The sequence below is a fragment of the Leptosomus discolor genome, chromosome 1 (assembly GCF_034619465.1).
Source record: "Leptosomus discolor isolate bLepDis1 chromosome 1, bLepDis1.hap2, whole genome shotgun sequence".
NCBI lineage: Eukaryota > Metazoa > Chordata > Aves > Leptosomiformes > Leptosomidae > Leptosomus > Leptosomus discolor.
In genome coordinates, this window is record NC_141391.1 from 55,476,778 (window position 1) to 55,504,149 (window position 27,372).

Below are 27,372 nucleotides of genomic sequence, written 5' to 3' on the forward strand. Positions count from 1 at the left end.
CAAGATATTCTTATGTATCATTAAAGAATCTGATGACCTACATCCACATGTGATAGGGAAGTCCCATGGGCTCAGTTAAAACTCGTATCATTGCCTACTTTAACTCTACAAGGTACTTGAACTGAATCTGTTATGCCATTGCTTTTTTATCAGCAGGCATTTGACATGCTCAAGTGTATCAATGTAATCAGCTAAATGCTGCTTGTTTTTTGACAGTCATTCTCCGACAGGATACGAATAGCATTTGTTGAACTGAAGAAACTACAGTTATAAGTCATAGACTGTGCTTTAAAAATAGAGTAAGTATGGTTTCAGCTGCACCATTTTAGTGTAGACAAATTGTCTTTGTATAATCTGGAACCTTTAAAAAGAAAGTTCTTAAAGTCCATGCTGAGGTAATTAACATGAGTAAGAGTTCTATCATTTTGGCCTCAATCCAGATTATATTTCAAATTATAAATTTTTCTAATGGACTCTTCTAAATCTGTTTGAAGCAGAAAAAAAGTGAACATTGTGCAAGAGGCTGAACTCGTTCTTCTGGCAAAATGCCTTATGAACTTAGTGAAAATGTCTGAGGAAAAAATGCAATGATGGACCTTTTTAGCTACATACAGCAGAAACCAAAAATAATTCCTTTGAAGGATCTTTTTGATATGCAAAAAAAAAATAAATCACAAAGCTAGACATATCATGTCTACTTTCTGTTGATAGAATTAATCTCATTTGGGCAGGAGGACAGGGTGCAGGACAGCGATGGTAATGCAATAGCCTGCCTTTATTTTTGTAAACAAGCCACACGTTGTTCAGAGCTTGTTTTCCTTGGCTGAAACATGGCTTTGCCCAGTAACTGGTGTTATTAGACTGTATTTCTTTTCTCACTTTCAAATATTTTATCCAGCTCACCGCAAGCCTTAAGACCCCAGAGGGACCTAAAACTTCTAAGAGCTTTTGCAAAAATAGATGCCTCAAACCAAACAGCACCTCAACAGATAAGTTATTTGAAGTTGATTTCTCTCAAAGAAAAGTTCATCTTTCAAGGTGAGCCAATATTTTATAAACATGTTATGAGTTCATCATTAAACTCAAGTTCATAAATTCTCTTACATCTGTGTAAAATGGGATAAATTCACTCTTGCTTTTTAGTCTGAGATACCTGCAAATATTTTTTAATATTTATTTAATCTTTTTCCATTTTGCAAAAATGTGTTCTTTTTTTTCTGCTTACCTAATATACCTAAAATGGATACAATTGTTTTCATTGCATAAGTTTCAGAAGCACTTTACTATAGCTGTACATCTCTGCTTTCCCTCTGCATTGTTGAAAATGTCAGACTTTATCTGGTATAGCATTAATCAACAAATGCTTCAAGAGTATAAAAGGGAAAACAAGGGAGGTTTTGTTGATAAGTTTTCTTTCTCCTGAGGGAGAAATTAAGTTGAAACATTTAGGGAGGGAATTTACTCTCTCTTTTTTATGGTGGTATAAGGGTGCAAAGTAATATGACTAAAAATAAGTGATCTATTCTGCCCTAAATACAAGCACAGGAGAATCTGAACTAGAAGAACGTGTTGAAGAACAATTTTTTTCTGCACAGGAGGTCAAAGAGAGGAAAGGACTGCATGCTTAAAACAGATAAATGCAAGAAAAGCCCTCAGCGGATCCTCCTGTGAAGAAGTCATCATCTTCAGTGTATGTACAGGCAATCAAACAAAATACAGGAAGTGGCTGGCTTTTTTCTTCTGTGTGAGCAACTGTGTCATACAAGAAAAATGGTTTTATTCTTCTAAAATAAAAGAGGAATCAGTCTTGCTCAAGCAATCATGAAATGCTTTGTTTAACTCATTCTATTTATTTTGCTGAACGCTTTGAACATTTTCCAAACATGGATTTCTTCACAATAGGTCAAAGAAGGTCCATACATCTAAGATAACGTGTTTGCAAAGATCAGAGTATCATCATCCATCTGGTTAAAAAATATTTGTGAAATTAATGTCTTCATACACATCAGATTTAATATGTGTTAGTTAACAGGATCTCATTTTTGTCATGGTTTTGTGGTAAGCTGAATTTAAGAAAAATCATTTATTTTGAAAAAAAAAAAGAGATAAATTATAAGATGACATTTCTCTCCTTCAGAGTAAAATAACCTGCTCTTCAATCAGCAGTATAGATTTTTTTTTACAATGTCCTGAATGATTCCATGGAAAACCGTGTTTTCTAAGATATCAGTAATGTACAATAAAATACAGAAAAGTAAAGCAAGGGAGACCCCTTGTGGTCTGATTCTCACCTAAAATAAACGCCATTCAGAGGTCCTAACATTGATTACGATATACCATGGAAATAATTATCTTTTCTATAAGCAAGTATGGTAAATGGTACTCAAACAATACTAAATGCTTCATAAGATCAATATAAATTTTTTTTTGGCATAAATCAGCATAGCATGTTTTTACTCACGGAGTATAAAGAAACACTGACTTTGCTTCAGTCTTTAAAAATGAGAATGGTATCTCTCAGATAATTTGTGGTCTAAAAATTCTCATTGATGTTATTAACTGAAAAGGAAACATATTATACCACTTCCATTTCAATGACAAAAATAGTCATTTTTCGGTGGATTTTTAAATCAAACTGTCTTCTTGAGGCTGAAAGTTAAAATATTGCCCGTCGAAAATATTCAGATAAAATTTTCTGGCTTTTCTAGACAAAATTATGTGTGAAATTTTGCTCAGCTACCACAACAAGCATGGTCATTGACAAAATTTCTCTTCACAAAATACTTATTAACTGGGAAAAAAAAAAAACAAAAACAAAACCAAAACAATTTGCCTGAAAACTTGTCTGGAAAACAGACTGTCTATCAAAATTGTTTGGGTTTTTTTTAATGTAAGTGAAGAGAGTTTGCTATAGAGAATTAGATAACCCATAAGCATTTAGACAACCTCAGGCAGAAAGCAAGACCTCTGGAAGAGAATGAAGGGAAAGAGGAAGCAAAAAGATTAGAAAAAGACTGTCAGGCCCTCCAGATGAATTCATAAGCAATGAGGAAAGGGAATTCATGACTTTACAAGATGAGGAAGTATCTTATAGATAAAGGAGTAACTATCATCCTATCTCAGTTAAGAGAAAAATTATAAAAGCCTGGTGGCAGTCAGAGATAAATGCCTTAGCACTGCTAGTTAAAGCTACAGCTGCTCTAGATTTCTGAGCAATGTGATCTTCTCATGGGGGAGTGGGGGCACCAGAGAAATAAGCCACTCTGCTCTTAGCTAAAACAGTCAGCCTCCGCATGTCTTTCCTCTGTGGTTTTGTTGCAGTTAATCGATAAAAGAACAGCAAGTCATAGGTGAGAGAGACCTTTTGCAAAGCACAGATCTCTTCTGATCAAGGTGCCATTCACTGTTTTAACAATCCCCTCAAGCCAACCTGAATTTGGGGTATTTTGAAAAGTAAACCACTTTAATAATTCATGAGGCACTAGTCAGACAAACAAACAAACACCCCACAACTCAGTTTCTAAGGCAATTGTGCTAACTCTGGCTTTTTCTTTGCTTTATGTGAGTATTATGATGAGAAATTTGGCTGGTTTTGCCACATAGGCCTGCAAAAGACACACATATAACTTAAACAGGGAGATCATGTGCTGTATTATGTCATCACCGAAGTACTTACATAGCACACAGAATCATGTTATGACTCAGTTGCAAGGGGAATAGGCTGGCTTGGAAATGTAAGGCTAGGTGGAAATGGAAAGAATTGCCTTCTGGATTAATACATGATGTTAAGTTACTACACTATGAGAACTGGGGCTTTTCTTCAGGACCATCTTTATGAGATTATTCTTCCTTCATTATTAACGCCAGGGATGTACGCCAGTGTGATGCTCCAGTCCCCATAAGCACCTTGGCCAAGCCCAGCTGTGGGCACTGTGGCACCAGGCCTGGGATGGATCTGCAGCTCTTGCAACACTCAGACCCTCATTGCAGGCAGCGGGGAGCACGCCACACATATGAGCTGGGAATTTATTGTTAGCCCAATTAATATTGTAGCAGTCTAACAGTCCACATTATCTAATTATTTCAGAAAGGCAAATTAATCATACCCTTAAATCAGTTAAAGAGAAAATCTTTCATATAGAATCGTGGAACAGTTTTGATTGGAAGAGACCTTCAAGATTTTTTTCCTGGTGCTATGCTCTCCTGTCCAGTGTTTCTCTGGGGCATTTTCTGTTGACCATTTCAGCCTTCCTCAGGAAGGCTAGTGCCTGGGGACCTGGGTCATGTTGTGGGTGCTCTGTGGTCCGCACTGGGAAGAGTGGGGCACCTGCAGCAGGTATGGCCCCCTTGACCAGGGCTCCACTTGGGTCTCAGGGGGTATGTTTCTTCTCCCTCCCTGCCTGTCATGGGTTAGGGCTGGGCTGGCCACTAACAAATGACAGATGCTTTCTATTGACCCCTCTTCTGCCCCAGAAGAGGAAGGGAGAGAAAATAAGGGAGAGAAACTTATGGATTGGAAAAGAAAACTAAAACAGTTTTAATTAAACAATAACAATAATAATGAAAGATAAATAATATTAATAGGAAAATAGTAACATATGTACAAATATACACAAAACCAATACAGAACACAACCCCCCCAATGACAATATGTCACCACTGACGCTGCAGGGCTGGCACTGGGGAAGTCCCAGGCTGGACTCCGCAGCAGATGGATGCAGGAGCTGGATTTGAGGAATGCATGGATCAGGATAGCAGACAGAAGAACTGGTGCAGTCTTCCTTGGATGTCAGCCATTGAAGGAGAAGAAGTTAACCCTCGTGATCCCTCAGCTTTATACTGAATATGACGTGTAAGGAATGGAATATGCAGTTGGTCAGTTTTGCGTCACCTGTCTGGATCACTCCCCGCAGGTGCAACTTTTCACTTCCCTATGACCCTTTTTTCACTTCCAGCACCTCTACACGGGATACAGATTTTAGCAGTGACCTGGGTTGCCTACAGGACCAAGTATAAGCAAGAACCTTTCTGCATACCATTTCTCAGAATTAACTATAAACAACAAACATTGTCACTGCTAGAGACAGTCATTGTCTGGGAAAACATGCTGCTGTTTTTCAGAAAGTGCATTTACTTAGAAGAGACAACTGAAAAGTAAGATCACTGAACAGAATTACTTCTGGTTTAGCCCAAAACAGGACACTGCCATTACCTTCTGGGGACCCCTCAGAGGAGGGTGGCAGATGCCCCTCCACCCCGTGAAGCAAAGGGCAGTTGCTCCCTCCCTGTTTGTCTGCTGGCAAGAGATAATTGGTCTGTTCTCCCTAAACTTCAGACTTTTTTACAGACAAATATGCGTACCTTTCTCCATGAGAGTTACACATTGTTTGTTTTCGTAACATCTGGTTAGGACTATAATTGCATTCATGTATGCATGTCCATACAGGCTCAGCCCAATAACCTATCTCTAGAAGTGACCCCTCATGGACTCTGTCACGGTTTGAGCCCCTCCAGCCGGCAACAAGGCACCACGCAGCCGCTTGTTCACCAATACCCCATCCCCTGATGGATGGGGAGGAGAAAATACAGCCAAAAGGCTCGAGGGTCAAGAAAAAGGACAGGGAGGATTCACCAGTTATGGTCACAGCAAAAGACAGACTCAACTTGGGGAAAATAACATCTATTTAATGAACAGCCACCACCATTTAGGATAAAGAGAAATACAACGTGGTCTTAAAAGCACACCTTCCCCCCACCCCTCTGGTCTTCCTGGGCTCAGCTGTGCTCCCTCTTCCCCCCCAGCAGCACAGGGGGCAGGGAATGGGGGTTACAGTCCGTCTGGCACAAGGTGTCTCTGCTGCTTCTTCCTCCTCAGGGAGAGGGGCCCTCGCAGCCCTCCCCTGCCCCACCGCGGGGTCCCTCTCACGGCAGACACCCCTCCACCCACTGCCCCAACGGGAGTCCTTCCCGCGGGGCTGCAGCTCCCCAGAACCCCCCAGCGCGGGTCCCTCCCGGGGCTGCCGCCCTCCCACCGACGGGCGGCTCCAGCGCGGGCTGCCTCGGAGTCGCGGCTGCTCCGGGCCCGGTCCCTGCTCCTCCGGCCCGGGGCCCTCCGCAGGCTGCAGGCCAACCTCTGGGCCACCGCTGGGCTCCAGGGGCTGCAAGGGGTCAGCCCACCTTCCCATCATAGCCACAGGGGAACTTTTGCTCCGGCACACCTCGCCCTCTCCTTCCTTACGGACCTGGGTGTCTGCATGGCTGTTTCTCTCACATCCACTTCCTCTCTCCAGCTCACCACAAAGACCCACAAACAAAGAATTAGCTCAACAGGCTCTTTCACTCTTAAATAGAGTTATTCTCAGAGGCACTGATTGGCCCAGCATTGTCAAGAGGCGGGTCCAAATTTGAGCCGGGGGCGCTTCTTGAAGCCTCTTACAGAAGCCACCTCTATAGCCTCCTCCCCGACTACCAAAACCCCACCAGACACCAAACCACCACAAAACCTATGAAGAGTAACAACTAGACAAACATGTGATGCCATTCCAAGTACTCTCCCAGCCTCAGATTGTTTTCAGCTCTCAAACACCATTCATTGATTTAAGGTTTTCTTAGGCCTGTTAAAGCTTCTTTACAGTAACCCGCATTTGATCAGTTACAGAATCACAGAATCACAGACTCACAGAATCACAGAATGACAGAATGGTAGAGGTTGGAAGGAACCGCAAAAGTTCATCTAGTCCAAATCCCCTGCCAGAGCAGGACCACCTAGAGTAGATCACACAGGAATGCATCCAGGCAGGTTTTGAATGTCTTCAGAGAAGAGTCCACAACTTCTCTGGGCAGCCTGTTCCAGTGCTCTGTCACCCTCACAGTGAAAAAGTTTTTCCTTATGTTAATGTGGAACCTCCTATGCTCCAGCTTGCACCCATTTCCCTGTGTCCTATCATTGGACATCACCGAGAAGAGCCTGGCTCCATCCTCCTGATGCTTGCCCTTTACATATTTATAAACATTGAGGAGGTCACCCCTTAGTCTCCTCTTCTCTAAGTTAAAGAGACCCAGCTCCCTCAGCCTTTCATCATAAGGCAGATGTTCCACCCCTTTAATCATCTCTGTGGCTCTGTGCTGGACTTTTTCAAGCAGTTCCCTGTCCTTGAACTGAGGGGCCCAGAACTGGACACAATATTCCAGATGTGGCCTCACCAGGGCAGAGTAGAGGGGGAGGAGAACCTCTCTCGACCTACTGACCACACCCCTTCTTATACACCCCAGGATGCCATTGGCCTTCTTGGGGCCATGAGGGCACATTGCTGGCTCATGGTCCCCCTACTGTCCACCAGGACCTCCAGGTCCCTTTCCCCTACACTACTCTCAAACAGCTCAGTCCCCAACCTATACTGGTACATGGGGTTGTTCTTTCCCAAATGCAAGACTCTACACTTCCCCTTGCTGTATTTCATTGTATTTCTCCCCACCCAACTCTCCAGCCTGTCCAGGTCTCCCTGAATGGCAGCACAGCCTTCTGGTATGTCAGCCCCTCCTTCCAGTTTTGTGTCATCATCAAACTTGCTGACAGTGCACTCTGTTCCCTCGTCCAGGGCATTGATGAATATATTGACTAGTACTGGTCCCAGTACTCACCCCTGAGGGACTCCACTAGATACAGGCCTCCAGCTAGGCTCTGTCCCATTGACCACAACTCTCTGATCTCTTTCCTTCAACCAGTTCACAATCCACCTCACTACCCGATCATCCAGACCACACTTCTTCAGTTTAGCTGCAAGGATGCTGTGGGAGATGGTGTCAAATGCTTTACTGAAATCAAGATAAACCACATCCACTGCACTACCATCATCTATCCAGCTGGTTATGTCTTCATAAAAAACTATTGGGTTGGTCAAGCATGACTTCCCCTTGGTAAAGCCATGTTGACTGCTCCTAATGACCCTCTTATCCTTGATATGCCTAGAGACAACACCAAGGGTAAGTTGTTCCATCAGTTTTCCAGGGATAGAGGTGAGGCTGACCACTCTGTAGTTACTCGGGTCCTTCTTCTTGCCCTTTTTGAAGACTGGAGTGACATTTGTTTTCCTCCAGTCCTCAGGCACTTCTCTTGTTCCCCATGACTTATCAAAGATGATGGAGAGTGGTCTAGCAATGACTTCTGGCAGCTCCCTCAGCACCCGCAGGTACATCCCATCAGGGCCCACGGATTTATGTGTTTCCATACTGCTTAGTTGATTCCTAACTCAACCCTCATCAACCAAGTCAAACTCCTCCATTATCCTGACTTCCTCTGGGGCCTCAGGGGTTTGGGGCTCCTGAGGACAGTCTCCAGCAGTATAGGCAAAGGCAAAGAAGGCATTCAGTAACTCCACTTTCTTTGTATCCTCTGCCACCAGGGCACCTGCCTCATTCAACAGTGGGCCTACATTGCCTCTAGTGTTAGTTTTGTCTGCAATGTATTTGAAGAAGCCTTTTCTGTTGTCTTTGACCTCCCTTGCAAGGCTTAACTCCAAGGAGACCTTAACTTTCCTAGTTGCCTGCCTACATCCTCTGACAATAGTCTTGTATTTCTCCCATGTGGCCATCCTCTCCTTCCAAGATCTATAGAATCTCTTCTTCCACTTGAGTTTGCGCATTATTTCGCTGTTTAACCATGCAGGTCTCCTGGCTCCCTTTCTTGATTTCATACCCACTGGGATGCTCCGATCTTGAGCTTGGAAAATGTGGTCCTTGAATATAAACCAACTACCTTGGGCTCCTTTACCTTCTAGTACCCTGTCCCATGGGATTTCTCCTAGTGATTGCTTGAAAAGGCCAAAGTTGGCCCTGCTGAAGTCGAGGGTTGTGATCCTGCTTGGTATTCTTTTCCTACCACACAAGATCCTGAACTCCACCATCTCATGGTCGATGCAGCCAAGGCTGCCCTCAACCTTCACCACTTCAACCAGACCCTGCTTGTTAGTGAGTATAAGATCTAGCAGTGCTGCTCTCCTAGTTGGCTTATCCACCATTTGCATCAAGAATGGAGAAACTTCCTGGATTGTTAATGGCTGACTGTGTAGGCCTTCCAGCAAATATCTGGGTAGTTAAAATCCCCCATGAGTACCAGGGCCAGTGATTGCAAGGCTACTGTCAACTGCCTGTAGAAGGCCTCATCAACTTCCTCATCCTGATCAGGTGGCCTGACCCAAAACAGTGTCCCCCATGCTAGCTTGCCTCTTGATTCTCACCCACAAACTCTCAACCTGCTCCTCATCCACCCCTGAACAGAACTCCATACATTCTAGTTGCTCTCTCACATAAAGAGCAACTCCACCTCCTCACCTTGTTGGCCTTTCTTTCCTGAAAAGGACATAGCCATCCATGACCACATTCCAGTCGTGTGAGCTGTCCCACCATTTTTCTGTAATTGCCACCAGATCATAATCCCTTGACCGTACACAGATTTCTAACTCCTGTTTATTCCTCGTGCTGTGTGCATTGGTATTCAGGCATTTCAGGGAGCGAGATGAGCATGTCGACTTCACCCTAGGGGGGTGAGAGGCCTTCTGGTCCTCATTAGTACTAGAACACTGCCCCACCATGCAAACCTGGCTACAACCCCATCCCCCTTCAAATCTAGTTTAAAGCTCTATGTATGAGCCCTGTTAACTGTTGCCTAGAATCCTTTTCCCTCTACAAGATAAGCCTTTCCCATGTATTAGCATCAGGCCTGTTGTCTTATAAAACCAGCCATTATCAAAGAACCCAAACCCCTGCCTGTAGCACCAGTCTCAGAGCCAAGTATTTGCTGACTGGATCCTTCTATTGCTTCCCATATCATCACCTGCAACTGGAAGGAGGGAAGAGAAAATAACTTGCACACAAGACTCTTTCAGTAATCGTCCCAAGGCCCTGATGTGTCTCTTCATTCCCGTCAGACTACAGGATGCAGCTTCCTCCCCTCCTGCCTGGAAGACTAGTAGAGGGTAGTAGTCTGATGACTGCACTAGGTTGGGGAGTTTCCTAGAAATATCCCTAATTCAGGCTCCAGGAAGTCTACAGACTTCGCTATGATGAGAGTCAACTGGACCTATTGGGCCCTCTGTTCCCTTTAGGAGTGAGTCTACAACTATAACTCTTTTTCTTCTTCCTTGTGGAGAGGTTGGTCTATGGCTGGAAGGCTTATCTGACTGTGGTAAGACCTCTGGTATAGGTTGTCTATCATCCACATCCTCATTAGACTGGCAGTCTTCCAGCAGGGCCTCATATCTACTTCTCAGAGGCGCCTGGGGAGGTAAGGCAGGCAAGGAGGGTGCTCGCCTTCTGTCATGGCTATTATCTTGCCTCCACTCACCTCTTTCATTTAGGCTTCTGTCTTCTACCTGACAGGGGCAGGATACAGGGGCCCCTTTATCCGAAGTGCTATCTGGTGGGTGCTCCCATATCCGTCGTAGGGAGGGCAGAGCCTGGTTCCACCAATCTATCTCCATTACAGCCTCCCTAGTGCTCCTAAGCCTTTCTGTTTCACCTTGTAACCCTTCAACCTCATCTTGCAACTGCGCCAGTCAGCTGAGCAGATCATCTAGGTCCTCACATCGCACACAGCCGTACTCACGGCTGTCCCCTGCTGTCAGTGAGAGGCTGAGGCATTGCCCACAGCCTGTGAGCTGGACACCTGCATGTTTACCTGGAACCTCTGTCTCAGTCGCCATATTTCTTCGGACAAAAGGTTTTGCCTGGGTTGCCACCATAGCTGCCCGCACCACCAACTGCTCCAGCTGCCGTGGCATGCCCAGATACCACCAATTGAACTTGCCTCGCCCAGAAGACATGACCCGCCCCCTTTGCTTGACCTTTCTCAGTGCACAGGGGTCTTAGGGTGTAGCACCCTTGACTTCTCAAACTGGTGGCTTCAGCGCACTTTCTACGCGCCCTGCCTGCTCAGACTGCCATGCCACACTCTGCCTGCTCTGGTCACAGCGCTTCTGGTCACTAGCGCTTCCCAGGCTCCTTTTTATATGCGTCAGAGGGCGGTGCTCTGGCAATGCCCAGGTCTCACCTGTGTCTCCCGGGAGAGCTGCTGGCTCCAGGTGGGCCTCCCTGCTACACTCCTGGAGCCAGCAGCTCTTGCTGGAGACGCGGGTGAGTTTTTAAAGACTTGTCCAGGCTTCTTGAATCTTGCAAACTTGAATTTGCAATACCCCATGGCAGAGTTCCACAGGCTACAAGCAGGTGCTATCCTTCAATACTTCTCTAGTTCTTGTCCTGGAAAAGAGAAATTATCTTTTATCCACCCTCTTCATGCTACTCCCTTTGTAGTTCTTTACCACATGCTTCCAAAACTGGCCAGATTTTAAAATATTTAAGTGGATAGATGGAAACTTTCTGGGTATTTAGATACTGTTGTGCATGTAAGTCACGCCACAGAAATCCACTAGATGACTTGCTGTATCTTGATAGGTCTAAACACTTAGAAAAATCTGCTCAAAGTGTGTAGAATGATGAAAAGCAAAACCATATCTCACACCTATTAGCAGTTCAGATTACTTTAAGCTCTTATATTGAAAAGGGTTTACATCAGCCTGATTAAGTTTACAGTGTGGGTAAACGGTTGCTAGGATCAGAAAGACAATTCTCAGGAGAATACTGATAGGTACTATTTCTGAGCTTCCTTTCACTGTGGAGGCATGTTAGCTCCATATATCACTTATAAATTGGTTTGAAAATGAAACATGATCGTGACTACTAGGTTCTGCCATGCTTTGGTTCTCATTGTCCCCTTCTTTTCCAGTTTACTAAGTTGCCTTTCAGATTTTATGAAGTGGATGAAAAGCACTAGTGATATGAGCATATGTAATCATATGGGACAGAACTAATGAAAGCCAATCTTGAGATATAGATATGTCCAAGTATATACACAATCTAAATCTTTACAAGCAAAATAAAAAATGCTTATATATTCCTGTATTTTCTAGTCAAAATTTCTTTATCTTAGTTATGCTTTTCTTTAATATGGGATCAACTCAATATATTATGGAAAGAAAAAACCTTTTTATTTTCTGCGTTTTCAGATCATCTATGAAACAGAGGTATATCCTGAAATTTTAAGAAACGGCAAGGCAGGAACTCTATGTTTGTGCACAAAACATAATTCCAAAGGGAGCAAGACACAATTTTATTTTATAACGTAGCATACTGAGAAAGCTGTTCTATAGGAGAATAATATTACAGACTAACAAAACTAGTTACTGTAAACTGCCTAGGAATTCTGATGACTGTGGTGTGATTATAAAATATGACTGATATTATTGTTTTGGAGAGTAAATGTTTACTTTTTTGAATTTAGTCAGCACAGATATTTAGATCTACACATTGCCAATACTGAGGCAAGGCACTAAATTTAATATACCTTTCTTTTCAAGAGTTTTAATGGCTCTATAGCCAGTATGTAGCTCTCCCCGGGGCATTGCATACCCAGAATCTGTCTTTTGTGCTTTTATGGTCCTTTGTATGGCCTTTTTTATGGCCATAAATCGAGAATGATCTCATATGACCATTCTTTGTTTTCTTGAGAGTATAATGTCCCAAGTACTACATTTTAAAGCTCCACGCACATTACCTGTGTAAGTCTCATTAACCTTTTTTTCCTAATTTTTTTTTCCTCAGGTCACTGCATTTAAGCCTTTAATACCATGCCAGAATACTAACATCATTCACAGTAATAGATTTTTAATAATTGCCACAAAATTCCACTTTTAGCTAATTACACACTGTTGTATCCCATCTAAAACCCATCATTTTCTGTATCACATATGTAGCTAAAACAAATTTTAAAAATCTCTTTCAAGGAAACAATACGTAGATAATGCTACTACTTCTTTTCCTTAATTAATTTTATAATCTTAACTGTACTACAGTTTGAAAATAAATATAAACAGACTGTCAACACACTCAGTCACTTAGAATATTTATAACCAAGTATATAGAACAACTCCAATGATATGTTCTTTTATCAGAAAGTACATAGACTTTTTTTAAGAAGTCACTAATTAAGTATTGATGATATTTTCACTTCCCTCTTTTTTGTTATCCTCATAAAGAAAACAGTGTTTACTGCCCAAGGCATTTGATCTTTATACATTATGTCCTGTCCTATGTATAAAAAACAACAAAATATAAAACAAAAGCTGAAGAAATCTACAATGGCTCAATGAACTGATGAATAAGTTAGGAATGCAGAAAACCCCTGTTGGACCCCCATGTCCAAAGAATGTGATCAATAGTGTGATGTTCAGATGACAGCCAGTGACAAGCAAAGTATCCAGGGCTCAATACTGGGGCCCATTTTTTTCAACATCTTTACAGTGAACTGGACAACAATATGGAGTGCAACATCAGGAAAGCTTTCAATGGCACTAAACTTGGTGCAGAGGCTGACACAACAAGTAGCAAAGTGTCAATTCAGAGGTACTTCAGAAAGTAGAGGACTGGGCCAACAGAAACCTCAAGAATCACAGAATCACAGAATCTTGAAATTATCTAGTCCAACTCCCCTGCTCAGGCAGAGTCAGCTAGAATACATCTTCTGCTGAGAAGAGTCTGGTGCCCTCATCTTCGTTTCCTTACATCAGGTATTTATACACATTGATAAGACCTCCCTCTGGGCCTTCACTTCTCCAGGCTGAACAGTCCCAGCTTTCAGGCTCTCCTTATATAAAAGATGCTCCAGTCCCTTACCCATCTCTGTGGCTTTGTGCTGGACTTGCTTCAGTAAGTCTATATCTTTCTTATTATAAAGAGCCCACAACTGAACACAGTACTGCACGTGCAGTCTAACCAGTGCTGTGTAGAAAAGGATTGCCTCCCCTGACCTGCTGGTAACACTCTTCTTAATGCAGTACAGGACATCTTTGGCCTTCTTTGCTGTGAGAAAAGATGATTGGCTTGTGTTCAGCTGCTGTCCACCAGACCCCCGAAGTTCTCTGCAGAACTGCTTTCCAGACATGGCACTCAGTTCATCCTGGTGTCTGAGGTTATTCACCTTAGGTACAGAACTTTGCATTTCCCTTTGTTGAACTTCATGAGATTACTCAGCCCATTTCTCCAGCCTAAGTCCCTCTGAATGACAGCACAACCACCTATCAGTGGCTTCTCCCAGTTTTGTATCATCTGTGAGAACTTGCTGAAGGTGTACTCTGTCCCAGCATCCTGGTCGTTAATGAAGATATGAAACAGTATTGGCCCCAGTATCAGCCCCTGGGTTATATACCACTAGTGACTTGCCTCCAGCTGGGCTTTATACCTCTGATCAAAATCAGGTGGGTTGGTCGTTCGTCCAGTTTTAATCCACCTCACTGTGTACTTATGTAACTCATAGTTTGTCAGCTGATATTTGAGGATGTTGTGGAAGACAATCCAAAACGCTTTACCGAAGTCTAAGTAAACATTATCTGCTGCTGAATTTGATCTATGTTCAAGAGGCATTTCTTCTTTTCAAAAGAAACTTGTTCAGTACTCTTTAGAATTCTGGTTCTTTTACTGCCTTATATTTGCCAAAAAAAAAACCTAAGGAACCCAAATCAGTAGGTGACTGAGAAACCTTTGAACAAGGCATTCTTTTATCAGTAGAAGTCTATCACTATTTGTATGTTAATATCATAATAGAAAAGTATAAGCAGCACATTTTAAGAAAAAAAATAGACCATTACTGTTCTGTATATATGTGAATTTATCATCAATACAGGGTATTTACAATCTCACATATTCAGAAAGAGTACAAGCATATTTTTCTCTTCCTGTACATTGTTTATGTCAAAGGTGCAGCTCACTAAATTTCAGCAAAGACCACCAAATTCTGTCTCCAATGCAGTAAGATACATGGGATGAAATTTCTGTGCAGACAGAAGGAGCTAAATGGTGATTCCCACTGAAGAGGCACACAGTGTGTAATTGTTCCAGTTTGAGTTAAAACAGAACTAATTCTGTACAGTGATTTTACTTTTCAGTTAAGTCTTTTCTAAGTAACTGAGTATTCTGAAATCAACAGCATGTTTTTCCAGACAGTGTCCACTTCTAGCAGTGATAGCGCTCGATGTTTACAGTTAATGTCAAGGAATGATATGCAGAAAGGGTCTCGCTTATACGTGTTCCTACAGCAACCAATGTCACTGCTAAATCTTGCTATCCATGTTGAAGTACTGTAAGTGAAAAAGGGTCATAGCGAAGTGAAAGGTCGCACTGGCAGGGAGGAGCGAACTAGACAGATGACCCAAAACTGGCCAAGTATTCCATCCCATATACATTATATTCAGTATAACGCTGAGGGATCACTAGGGTTAACTTCTTCTTCTTCGATGGCTGACATCCAATGAGGACTTTGTCATTTTTCCTGTCTTCGATCCATGCATTCCTAAGTCCAGTTCCTGAATCCAGCTCCTGCATTCACTTCCCATCAGCTGCTGAGTCCAGTCTGGGACTTCCCCAGTGCCAGCCCTGCAGCATCAGTTGTGAGGTATTGTCATCAGGGGGGCTGGGTTCAGTATTGGTTTTGTGTATATTTTTATTATTTTTATATACATTTAACATATTTTTGTGTATATATTTTATTATTTTCTTACTAATATTATTTATATTTTATTTTTGTAGTTATTGTTTTGATAAAGCTATTTTAGTTTTCTTTTCCAATCCATAAGTCTCTCTGCCTTATTCCCTCTCCCTTCCTCTTCTTGGGAGGGAGAGGAGTTAATAGAGAGCCCTAACTCGTGTCTGTAATTCATGTAGAATTCGCAGTTCCAGAATGTTGTGAACTCTGAAAGCATATATGAGTTCAAGTAAGGACTAAGTAGAAAAATTTATGACAGAAAAATGCAAGTGGCTATTAGAAATGGTGGGCAAAATGCAACATCTTGCTCAGGAAAACAAGAAACCTCTGACTTCCACAAGCTGGAAAGATATATGATGTGTAGGATCAGCTTGTACATCCTCTGTTCATTACAATATTTTTCTAATCACTTACTACATCATTCATCCATCTCCAGTAACATCACTAATAGGTTGAATTTGAATCTTTCCAGTATCCTGATTTTATGTTCTTATGCTTAATAGAAGGAAAAAAAAACAGCTTTGAGCAACAGCAACATGAATAGTCCTGCTGAATTCAGTAGGACTACTCAAATGTTACAAGTTGGGAGTGTGCGTAAATGCTGTATTGAGTATGAGCTTTTTCTCGTGTTTGAAGTACAAGTATTTATTTGTTCAAAAGCTAGTATAAGGCAAAATTTTTATAACATCAAAACTTTATATTGTAGATAAACACTGCTTCCTCTTATTTTTTTCACAGGAAGTACTTAATTTGACTTAAAATTAATATGGTTGTAACTGCAGCTCAAATCACAAATTGATTATATCACGTCTCCTGACAGTAAGTTTGTCAAGGACTAGTATCACAGATGACTGAACTCTGAGTGGTTTGTACTGGTGTGTTGTAGGAATTTTGGAAACAATCATTGCTTCCTGTTAATATTCTGTGACATTTTAGGCTGTCTTCAAGGTAAAGACTTCAATTCTTGGGAGGTGACTTGATTTAATTTACTAATTCATCTTCACATACTATTCCAAAAGAAGAGTCTTTTCTGAAGAAAAGACTCCATTTTATTGCTGTCATGCACAAGATTATGTGCTAGTTAAGGTGATATACTCTGTTCTTTAAAAAGAAAATTAAGAACAGTCAATGTATTCTGTTCTATGAGCCATTAATAAATACCTGAAATCACCATAGACCTATCCAGACTGATAAAAGAAGTGATAAGATTGCTTATAACCAGATTGGGAAATAAATGAAAAATAAAACTTTAGTGTGAAAACATAAGGAAAAAAATATTGTAATTCTTTGCTAGCTTACCAGTGAAAGTGTTAGTAAATATAATGAATATGTATGTTATTTACATTTAAGCCTACATATGTCATTTCAACTTGTTAAAATACCAGCATTATTTATATTCCTTGCTAGTAGTAGTACTTATGCAGAAGGAATAACAGGAGTCTATTCAAACTTCAAGTCACAGAATAGCTGGTGTGAATTATCAGTGACAAACAATTAGGCAGGTAGAGCCCTTTTTGTCCTTATGCTTTGATGTAACAGTTACTTTCATCATCATTAATACTATCGCGAATTTTCATTATTCATAAATGGTGAAATAATAAGAAGGCTTCATTACATGAGCAACTCCAAATTATTCATTTTAGTTACTAATACATGAATGCATCATTCTTGAAGATTTTTAACTTCATGATGGATATTTATAAACAAAAGATCAAAATCAAATCTGCATCAGTAGTGTCTTCTTTCTATTATATTTTTTGTTTAAAAAAATAGCAAACTGCATGAATATTTTTGTAAAACAAAATTAATTTGTATTTCTATGTAATTTAGTGTGCTTTGCCATGTTCAGTTTCAGCAAGAAATGTAGTTCAGCATATAGAATAAATAAAGACAGCTTAAGGAATACCTTTTCTGCCAATGTCACCAGAACATGATTGTTCATTACTAAGGAAAAGAAAAAAAGTCATTCTTACAAATACTCTAGAAATTGATAAGCTTTCTAACCCAATATGAGGATCTCCTTATCTAAACATGCATATTAATGAACAGGACATAAATTAGACTTGTCTTGCATATGAAACATAACTGGTCCAAGCTAGTGTCTGGGCCATACTAGGCCATTTTCTTCCAAAATCAGGTGCGGTTTGGATTTTTTTTGTGATACAACTGAATAAGCTCTAATCTGTCATTTTCCACAGTTCCAGAATAGCTGGAACAGTACATAAAGGAATGTCTTAAGACTTGGCAGAAATAAAATAGTTTGTAATCCTAAAAAAAATTTGAAGTTTTGCAACTGTTTATAGAGTAAGAAACGTTCCTCATAGTAGTAAATTTTTTTCCTAGTATGTGGAAAAAATCAAATCATAGATGAGAAAATCTGCCCTTCACTGGTCTCTCATATATGTATTTCTTTATCAACTCTTAAAACCAGGTTTGTTCTTACTTTTTTTTCTGTCTGCAATGCTCAGATGTATTCCAGTTGTATTGTTTTTCAGTTATAATATTTTCTAAGCAGTTCTGAATTACTGGAACCTTCTGTAAGATTTGGCAAACAGCTTACTAGCCTGGGTAGGATTGAGTGTTATTCCTCAGTACAACCTTACAAAACAAAATTCTGTGAGAGATACGCAAGAAATATGCAAGTGTTTATTTAAATGGCTTTGCACTTTAATTGCTGTAACGGGTCTGTGTGGCAAGGTTTTGGTAGCAGGGGGGTTACAGGGGTGGCTTCCGTACGAAGCTTCTAGAAGTTTCCCCTATGTCGGATACAATCAATGCCAGCCAGCTTTAAGACGGACCCGACGCTGGCCAAGGCTGAGCCAATCAGCAACAGCATTTTTCGCCTCTGTGATAATGTATTTAAGAGAGTGAAAGAAGTTGTTGCACAGCAGTAATTGCAGCGAGTGAGAGGAGTGAGAATATGTGAGAAGAACATTCTGCAGGCACCAAGGTCAGTGAAGAAGGAGGGGGAGGAGATGCTCCAGGCGCCAGAGCAGTGATTCCCCTGCAACCTGTGGTGAAGACCATGGTGAAGCAGGCTGTCCCCCTGCAGCCCATGGGTGATGGAGCAGATGACTGCCTACATCCTGTGGAGGGCCCCCACGCAGGAGTAGGTGGATGCCTGAAGGAAGCTGTGAACCCATGGGAAGCCTGCACCGGAGCAGGCTCCTGGCAGGACCTGTGGCCCGTGGAGAGAGAGAAGCCCACGCTGGAGCAGGTTTGCTGCTGGAGACCCCATGAGGGGGGCTCACGCTGGAGCAGTTGGTTCCTGAAGGACTGCACCCCATGAAGGAGACTCATGTTAGAGCAGTTCATGAAGGACTGAACCCATGGGAAGACTCACGCTGAAGAAGTCATGGAGGACTTTCTCCCATGAGGGGGACCCCACATTGGAGCAGGGGAAATGTGTGAGGAATAGTCCCCCGGAGGAGGAAGAAGCAGCAGAAAACAACAGAGTGATGAACTGACCACAACCCCCATTCCCTGTTTTCCCCCCTGTGCTACTGGGGGGGAGGAGGGAGGAAAATTGGGATCAAAGTTATGCCCGGGAAAGGAGGGAGGGTGTTTTAAGATTTGGTTTTATTTCTCATTACTCTTCTCTGAGTTAATTTGCAATAAATTACATTTTCCTTTAGTTGAGTCTGTTTTGCCCGTGACGGTAAATGCTGAGTGATCTCCCTGTCCTTACCTGAACCCCACAAGCCTGTTGTTATTTTTTTTTTTCCTCTCCTCTCTCCTGTCCAGTTAAGGAGGGGGAGTGATAGAGTGGCTTTGGTGGGCAACTGGCATTTTGGCCAGGGTCAACCCACCACAATTGCCTTCTGCATACCTGCATGTGCCTCTAACATATAGCTGTAAATATTTGCCTATTAATTTTGAACAGGACTAATTATTAACAGAAAATCACATTGCTACTTCAAAAATAAAGAAACCTCATTGGAGCAAATATAACAACACTTGTTTCTTGGATGAATTCCTTACCTACTAAGTTATGCACAGGATTTTTCTTGAGTTCTCTCTTCATGGTCCCATCAATTTTGTATGCTTGTATACAAAAGGAGACGTATAGATAGTGCTCAGTCTGTTCTTCTTGATCTTCTCAGCCTAAACAGGGAGGCTATAGGCATGACCTTGAATTCTCATTTTTCCAATACACAGGAGAATGGAGCAATTTAACCAGACCTTGCACTTCATGCTCACATTGATACTAGGGAATGAAAAGAGTAGACGTATGCATTGCCTTTTTTGAAAGTGGGGAGAAAACTGTTCCTTTCTTTGCAAGAATGGTTATAAGTGTTCTTCATAATAAAAAGATTCAAGATAGATTGTCCCAAATAATTTAAATGCCTAACCTCTCAGAAGAGATTGAATTTCAAACAAATCTGTATGCTTAGCATTTCTTCTTGGCTACCTCTAATCCATCTAATGTCTAGTATGTCATTTAGACATGTCTGACATATAAAACCCTACTCATGCACTGAATAAAACACATAGGCAGCAGCATTTATATTCTGGATTATATTTTCGAGGTGTAGAAAACGAAGTACTGATTCATTGACTTGGTGGCATTAACTTTCTGTTTTGAATCCACAGTCCGTTACAATTTTTCAGCCAAATTTATTAGAATACATTGAAGAAAACAAAGACTGTAATAGCAGTTTGCATTTTGATCAAATCATTGAATGAGATTGGGAAGAAAAAAAACAAAATTACATTTTAAGTTAATTTTCATGATTTTTCACTTCCAGCTATATAAACATTTAGCGTTAGTGAACTATGTAAATCATTTCCTCTGAAACAGAACTGCTGGTTTTCAATTTAAATGACATAGAGCAAATTAGATTTAGACTATTCCAAATCATGCTTTTACTTTTTTCTTATTAATTTGGAATAAATTATGTTACCTAAAAAACTACAGCTGTCTCATCATTTTTTATTTTGCTTTTGAGCATTTCTAGTTCCTTGCAGTTAATTAAGCAAAGCCAGAATAATTTATGACTATGAGTTTCATGTAGTTAGTCTACAATATTTAGTAAACTGTTTTATTAACATAGAAGTGTCTGCATTATTAATAATATGGGTTAGAGAGCAAGTCTAATCACTAGACTCCTCATCATGCACATAGCTGTTAGTCCTCAGCTGGTTTAGGTCAGCTCTTTTGCCCCACACAATAACTCAACATATTTTGTGGAATCATTCACCACAGAAACTGCTCCTGAGAAGCAATAGGAATAACACTCCACCAGGGCTCCTCCTAAACTGTCCTTTCACAGTGATTCAGCAGGCTTTCCACCCTCAAACACCCTTACATGTTTTTGTGTGCCCCCCTACCCCCAGGATACATAGCACATATTCTTTGTTTCACATTGTAATGGATTACAGTAAAGTCCTCACAGTCCTCACGTATCTTTCTGTGTAACATGATACCTTGAGGTTAGAACAAAGTTTTCAAGCTGAATACCAACATATTTTTTGTGTTTGGGAGCAAACATGAAAACACCATCTTCGTGACAGTTCTGTTGAGTAATTATCTGGATTACCTGCTCATTTTAATCAAATACTATAGCATAGAGGAAAGCTTAATGGAATTGATCGTTACACATGCTCAAAAGCAACAGAACATTCAATAGCTCAAGACCAACAGCAAGTAGAGTTTCAAATCTTCTTCTGAATTTGGCATTAGCCACTTGGGAAGCAAGAAAGTTTCCATTTAAAATGAAACCAACATGATCCAGTGAAATTCAGTATGAAAGCTGAAGCCTGTATCTTAGAAGTTATGTAGGCAGTTTCAAACAGAATTTTAAGATGTCCTATTCTTCCTCTGGAAGTTCCCCAAATCTAACCAAATATGTCTGATTGATTTGTTCTTGTATGTTCCTTTTCCCTCTTTGATAAACTACAGCAGCCACTAGACAAGGTATTCTCACCAGAGCCCAGTGATTTTTATTTTTTTTCCCACCCTAACCTTCTAGATAACTTTATTATGATGCCTGAAGAGTACTCATATGTACAACAAAAGCTCCATCAGTTTTCCAGTGTACTGTTAGAGTAGTTTAACAATTCAAATGATATATTTGTATTTATAAAATAAAAGAGTACACACCTTTCAAATTGACCTAGTCCTTGAGGGGAAGAAGGTGAAAGAAAAAACAAACTAGATTAAAATAAACAAAAAAAAATTCTGCTGGGTTATTTCCATAGAGTAATTCAAAGGGATTTACCTTTTTCTCTAGTTGGCTTTATTATGTTTGTTCTGCATCTTTCCTTTTCAAAAAAGAAAATATTTTCTTCTCATCTTCTTAAGTCTGTTGGGTGAATAGACAAAGCTTTTTTTCAAGTTTAACAGCATAACTTAGTCTTGGAATAAGGCTTTGATCCTTTGTTTGATTCTTTGTCAGTTTTTTTCTGCCCTGGTTAATGCCACTAGGAAAAGAGAGGAAACTTTAATCCCAGCTGGATCTCAGACTGAATGTGGACACTGCCTATCAAAGTCAAGACACAAAAATTTTTCCTGGAACTGTCAAAAATTTCGCATTTACAATCAATCCTAAAGGGAGAAACCTCTTTTCTCTCTCTTTTGAAAATGTTTTCCTCTGGCCTTTCTTGTTAATATATGTTCTCTGATCGTAGCTGACTTTGGAAAACAATTTGTAAAAAAAGGAAAACATTCCTTTTTGACTAGGCTAGGAAGAGTTTCCTGTAACACAGTTAACACTTCTACCATTGAAGATACAACTAAGGAAAAATATAAGTCAGTAACCTGGATATTTTGCTCCTGTAGTAAGATTACATAGAAAGGAAGTTCATGGGGAGAGGTAGTACTAATATTAGCTGATACAGAACAAGCGAAAAATTCTAATTGGGCAGATACTATATGAAGCAATGGAGACACAAAAATAAAACAGACTACAGCATTGTCTTGACTCAGCACTGATGAGGCCACACCTGAAGTACTCTGTCCTGTTCCAGGCTTCCCAGTACAAGAGAAGTATGGAGCTACTGGAGACTGTCCAGTGAAGGGCCACAAAGATTATTAAGGAACTGCAGAATGTCTTTGATGAGTAAAGGGTAAGAGAGCTGGGACCGCTCAGCCTGGAGAAAAGAAGGATCAGGAAGAATCTCATCAATGTGATAAATATATTAAGACAAAGCCAGGCTCTTTTCAGTGGTGCCCAATGACAAGACCAAAGGCAATGGGCACAAAGTGAAACACAGGAGGTTCTGTCTGAGCATCAGAAAACACATTTTTACTGTGAGGGTGACCGAGCACTGGCACAGGCTGCCCAGAGGGGTTCTAGAGTCTCCATCCTTGGAGATATTCAAAAGCTGTCTGGACACGGTCCTGGGCAACCAGCTGTAGGTGACCCTACTTGAGGAGGGCGCTTGGACCAGATGACCTCTGAAGTTCTCTTCCAACTTCAACCATCCTATGATTCTGTGATTCTGTTTACTTTTGATTTTTGTTATATTTTTACCTTTTTTTTTAGCTTTCCAGAAGTTCAGATGTACAGACTGAGTTGAAATACTCTTTAAACCAGAGCTAACCAACTGTGGTGGTTCAGAGGTTAGATGTCGTCATGGCAGAAAATTTATCTGGCCTCAGGGAATGTGTGTTTCTCAGTTAGTACATGTACTACACTCAATTATGTATCCCCAAAACAGGAATATAGAATTTCTGTGTATTATTAGCTAGATATTTTATTTTAAATGATTATGCCAAGAGATGCCAAAGAACCTACAATCTCCAAAGCTAGGAGATACATAAAATAATATATATTTTCCTGTACAATGAATTTATATAAGATTATAAATTTATACTATAGTTATAAAATAATTATTGTTATTGAGCATAAGTTGGAACTAGGTGCTGCACCTGAATATATGTGTATGTAGACATATACCAGTTAAGAAATTATAGATCATTCTCACGGGATCATTTAGAAGACAATGAATCAGGCAAGGTTTAAACTTTAAAACGAAACTTTACTAAATTCAGTCATTAACAACGCAGTTCATGCCATTGGCTTGTTCTTACACATTAGTCATTACATATACAAAACTATTAGTCTTTAACAATCATATCCCAAATTACCTGTGAGTATGCAGTACCATGGTGCTGATGTCATATACTTAGCACTGATGGCTGTGGTCTGTGGTGAGTCTTAGTAGAAGGTGTCAAGGTGATCAGACCTGAGAACTCTTTAATGAGAGAATTTAAAACTGAAACAGGCTTGTCTTTTTTAATTTCCATTTTTCCTGAATCATCCTTAATATTTTATGCTTCTCACCCCCAATCCCTAAAAGAAGCATCTCAACAGCTTGTTATGCTGCTTGTCTTGTTTTCAGCTTCATTGTTCATCCTTCCCGTTTTTTCAGCATGATGTCCTGAGTATTTGCAGTCACCAATGTTTATGCCATCTTCTGTATTGCAACTTTTGTTACTTGGATATCTCACATGCATCTGCATACCTCATTGTTTGCCTCTTTTGTGGTCACATTGCTTACATACTTATGTAAAATGCTTATGGATTTTGTCTGGGTATGGCAATATAATATCATGACACAGGCAACATTGGCGGCTGCACTATTTTACAGGCTGGATCAATGGGCCGAGGCCAATGCTATGAGGTTTAACAAGGCCAGGTGCTGGGTCCTGCACTTGGGTCACAACAACCCCATGCAGCGCTACAGGCTTGGGGATGAGTGGCTGGAAAGCTGCCCAGCGGAAAAGGACCTGGGAGTGCTGGTCGACAGCCAGCTGAACATGAGCCAGCAGTGTGCCCAGGTGGCCAAGAAGGCCAACAGCATCCTGGCCTGTATCAGCAGTAGTGTGGCCAGCAGGAGCAGGGAAGTGATCCTGCCCCTGTACTCGGCACTGGTGAGGCCGCACCTTGAATCCTGTGTGCAGTTTTGGGCCCATCACTGCAAGAAAGACATTGAGGTGCTGAAGGTCCAGAGAAGGGCAACGAAGCTGGTGAAGAGCCTGGAGAACAGATCTTATGAGGAGTGGCTGAGGGAACTGGGGTTGTTTAGTCTGGAGAAGGGAGGCTGAGGGGAGACTTTATTGCTCTCTACAACTACTTGAAAGGAGGTTGTAGTGAGGTGGGTGTTGGTCTCTTCTCCCAAGTAACAAGTGACAGAACAAGGGGAAATGGCTTCAAGTCGCAACAGAAGAGGTTTAGATTAGACATTAGTAAAAATTTCTTTACTGAAAGAGTAGTCAAACATGGGAACAGGCTGCCCAGGGAACTGGTGGAGTCACTGTCCCTGGAGGTGTTTAAAAAATTGTATATATGTCACTTCAGGACATGGTTTAGTGGGCATGGTGGTATTAGGTCAAGGGTTGGACTTGATGATCTCAGAGTTCTATTCCAAGCTTATAATTCTATGATTCTATGACTTTAGTTTGCATGTATTTGTATTCAACAGAAGCTAAATTGTATACTGATTAGTGAATTTTTAATATATAGTTGTCAGGTATATCTGTTTGTCTACAAAGCAACTCATTAAAATGGAGACAATTTATCTTCTAGGTGAGGCAAAACAATAAGTTGGACAACAAAGTGATTCCTTCTACCCACTATGTCTTCTCAGGATGGGTTCTTCTTATCAATACTCTCCTCAGTCCAGCAGTTTTCCTAGTTTAAGGCTGCCTAAACTCCATGTATTCTTTTCCAGGTCACTGGAAATGTTCAAGACAGGTTTCTTAGCTCTGGGTTTGCTTCCTAATGCAAGCAGGCAAGTGGGCTCTTTCGAGAGATGGGTAATCACTGCTTCTGTTGCAGTCTTCTTCTCTGCTATCTTATTCATCGTGTTCTGGCCTGTCCAGAACCTCCAGATGTTCCCCAAGCCTAACATACACAATTGCTTTCAATTGAACCTGAGTGGGGTTCAGTTAGCCAAAATATAGTTTCATAATCAAGCCAAGCAAAGTCTGCTCTTCTGTACTTTGCTATCTACCTCTCTCACACTGTCACCAGTGCTTATATAGTCATGAAATCCAGGAACTGATCCAGCTGAATTACAGCCCTTCAAAAAGGAAAAAAAAAAAAATTCTTTTCATCCATCTCTGATTCATCTACCTTGCAGCCACAGAAACTTTAGTGCCCAAAGAAAGAGATCAGGGGCTAAAGAAGGGGAAAAGAGCCACTTCTTAGCAATGTAGGGACTAACCAACTGTGAAAAAACACAGCTAGCGCTATTGTAGCCACAGTGGGACAAAATAGGCAGCCGTATTGCTTACCACCCAGCTATTCCTGTTGTAAGAAAATGTGCTGTACAACAAGCATGTAATAAACCCCAAGCAGAGAATAAAACCATCCATCACCATATGAAAGAGAATTTTATTGCATTCCCAGACCCAAAAGAACAGTACAGTCAGGTGTAGAGACATCCCAATACATACAGTCAGCTTCATTTTAGCAAGGCTTATTAGTTCTGCCTCAGTCTCAGCTTCGCAGGGCTCAGACAGCTTCTTGCAGAGCAACTCAACTGTTTCTCCTAAGCTCCACAGAGTCAGAAGAGCTCATTACCTGGGACACTGGAAAAATACACAGAGCCAGCTCTTGCCTAGTACTGTGACCGACTTAATAAGCTTGCTCAGAACTTAGTGCTCTGGAGACCATGAACAAGCACAACTAGCATTGAACCAGAGCTAATAAGCTGTGCAGCTTTGAAACTGATGGTGTGTTTATATCTGTTTCTGCCATTCTCCTTCACGTTCCTCATTCTAGGAACACAGTGGAGTGGTATCAGTGGCTTTTAGACCTGAGCTACCTCTGGAAGTAATGAACTAATAAAGCATAATAAATTTGTAACGTATTGCGTCTCCTTTATTAAACAGTCTAAACACTTATTCCTGCCATTCCCAAATGCATACACATATAGTTCAAAATGTTACAAGCTTGTTTGGTTTGTACTTTTACTGTCTCTGTGCCCCTCCATCGTACTTGGCAGTGCTTGCAGCTGAAATAGCACAGTGCAGGGATACTTGAGCTGATTCTTTATTGTGAAATTTAGGTAAGGAAAGAATTATGGGCTCAGTGCCACGGTACACACAATTCCCAGTAACTACTGTTTCTACTGTCTTCCTTTCCCTTTACCTTACCTACCAGAGAGGATGGCATTTCTTGCCGTGTTTCCTCCCATGTTACCATTAGACCTCTCACAGAGGATAGAGAGGCAGATGGACTCACTGTCAAAAGAAGAAACAAGAAGTTTCAAGAGATGGAAAAGGGAAAAACCAACAAAAGAGGAAGCTGAGCTGCCAAATAATTATATACAGAGTGAAAAACCCTGAAATTGGCATCTGACACAAGCACAAATACGCTAAAAAGACAATATTGGACAAATAGAAGAGAGAAGTTAATCCCATATAATACCAATATTTAAACTAATGCGAAAAGTCCTGATTAAGGCAATAATGCAATTAACAGCTATTATTAGTTCCATGGCTTATTTTTATTTTGTCTAAATAAAATTTGTTAGAACTTGCACTTACTTGTTGCACATAATCCTCTTTTCTGGGTTGTCAGAGATTTTTTTTTACTTTGGTTTTCCCTAATCTTTCTTATTTCTTTTTAACCATATTTGTTTTTATTTTAGAAGCGTTCAGCTGTGGCCATTTCTTCGGTCCATTTGTCACATCCTGTCCTAGTCTTCCTTCAATCTGTTGTTTAAAACTTCTTTTCCCCTACTCCTTTTCGTATTGAAAAAGGTTCAGGAATGAACTAGAATGCCTAGAGACAAGGATTGAGAATTACAGATTAAAGAACAAGGTGCTG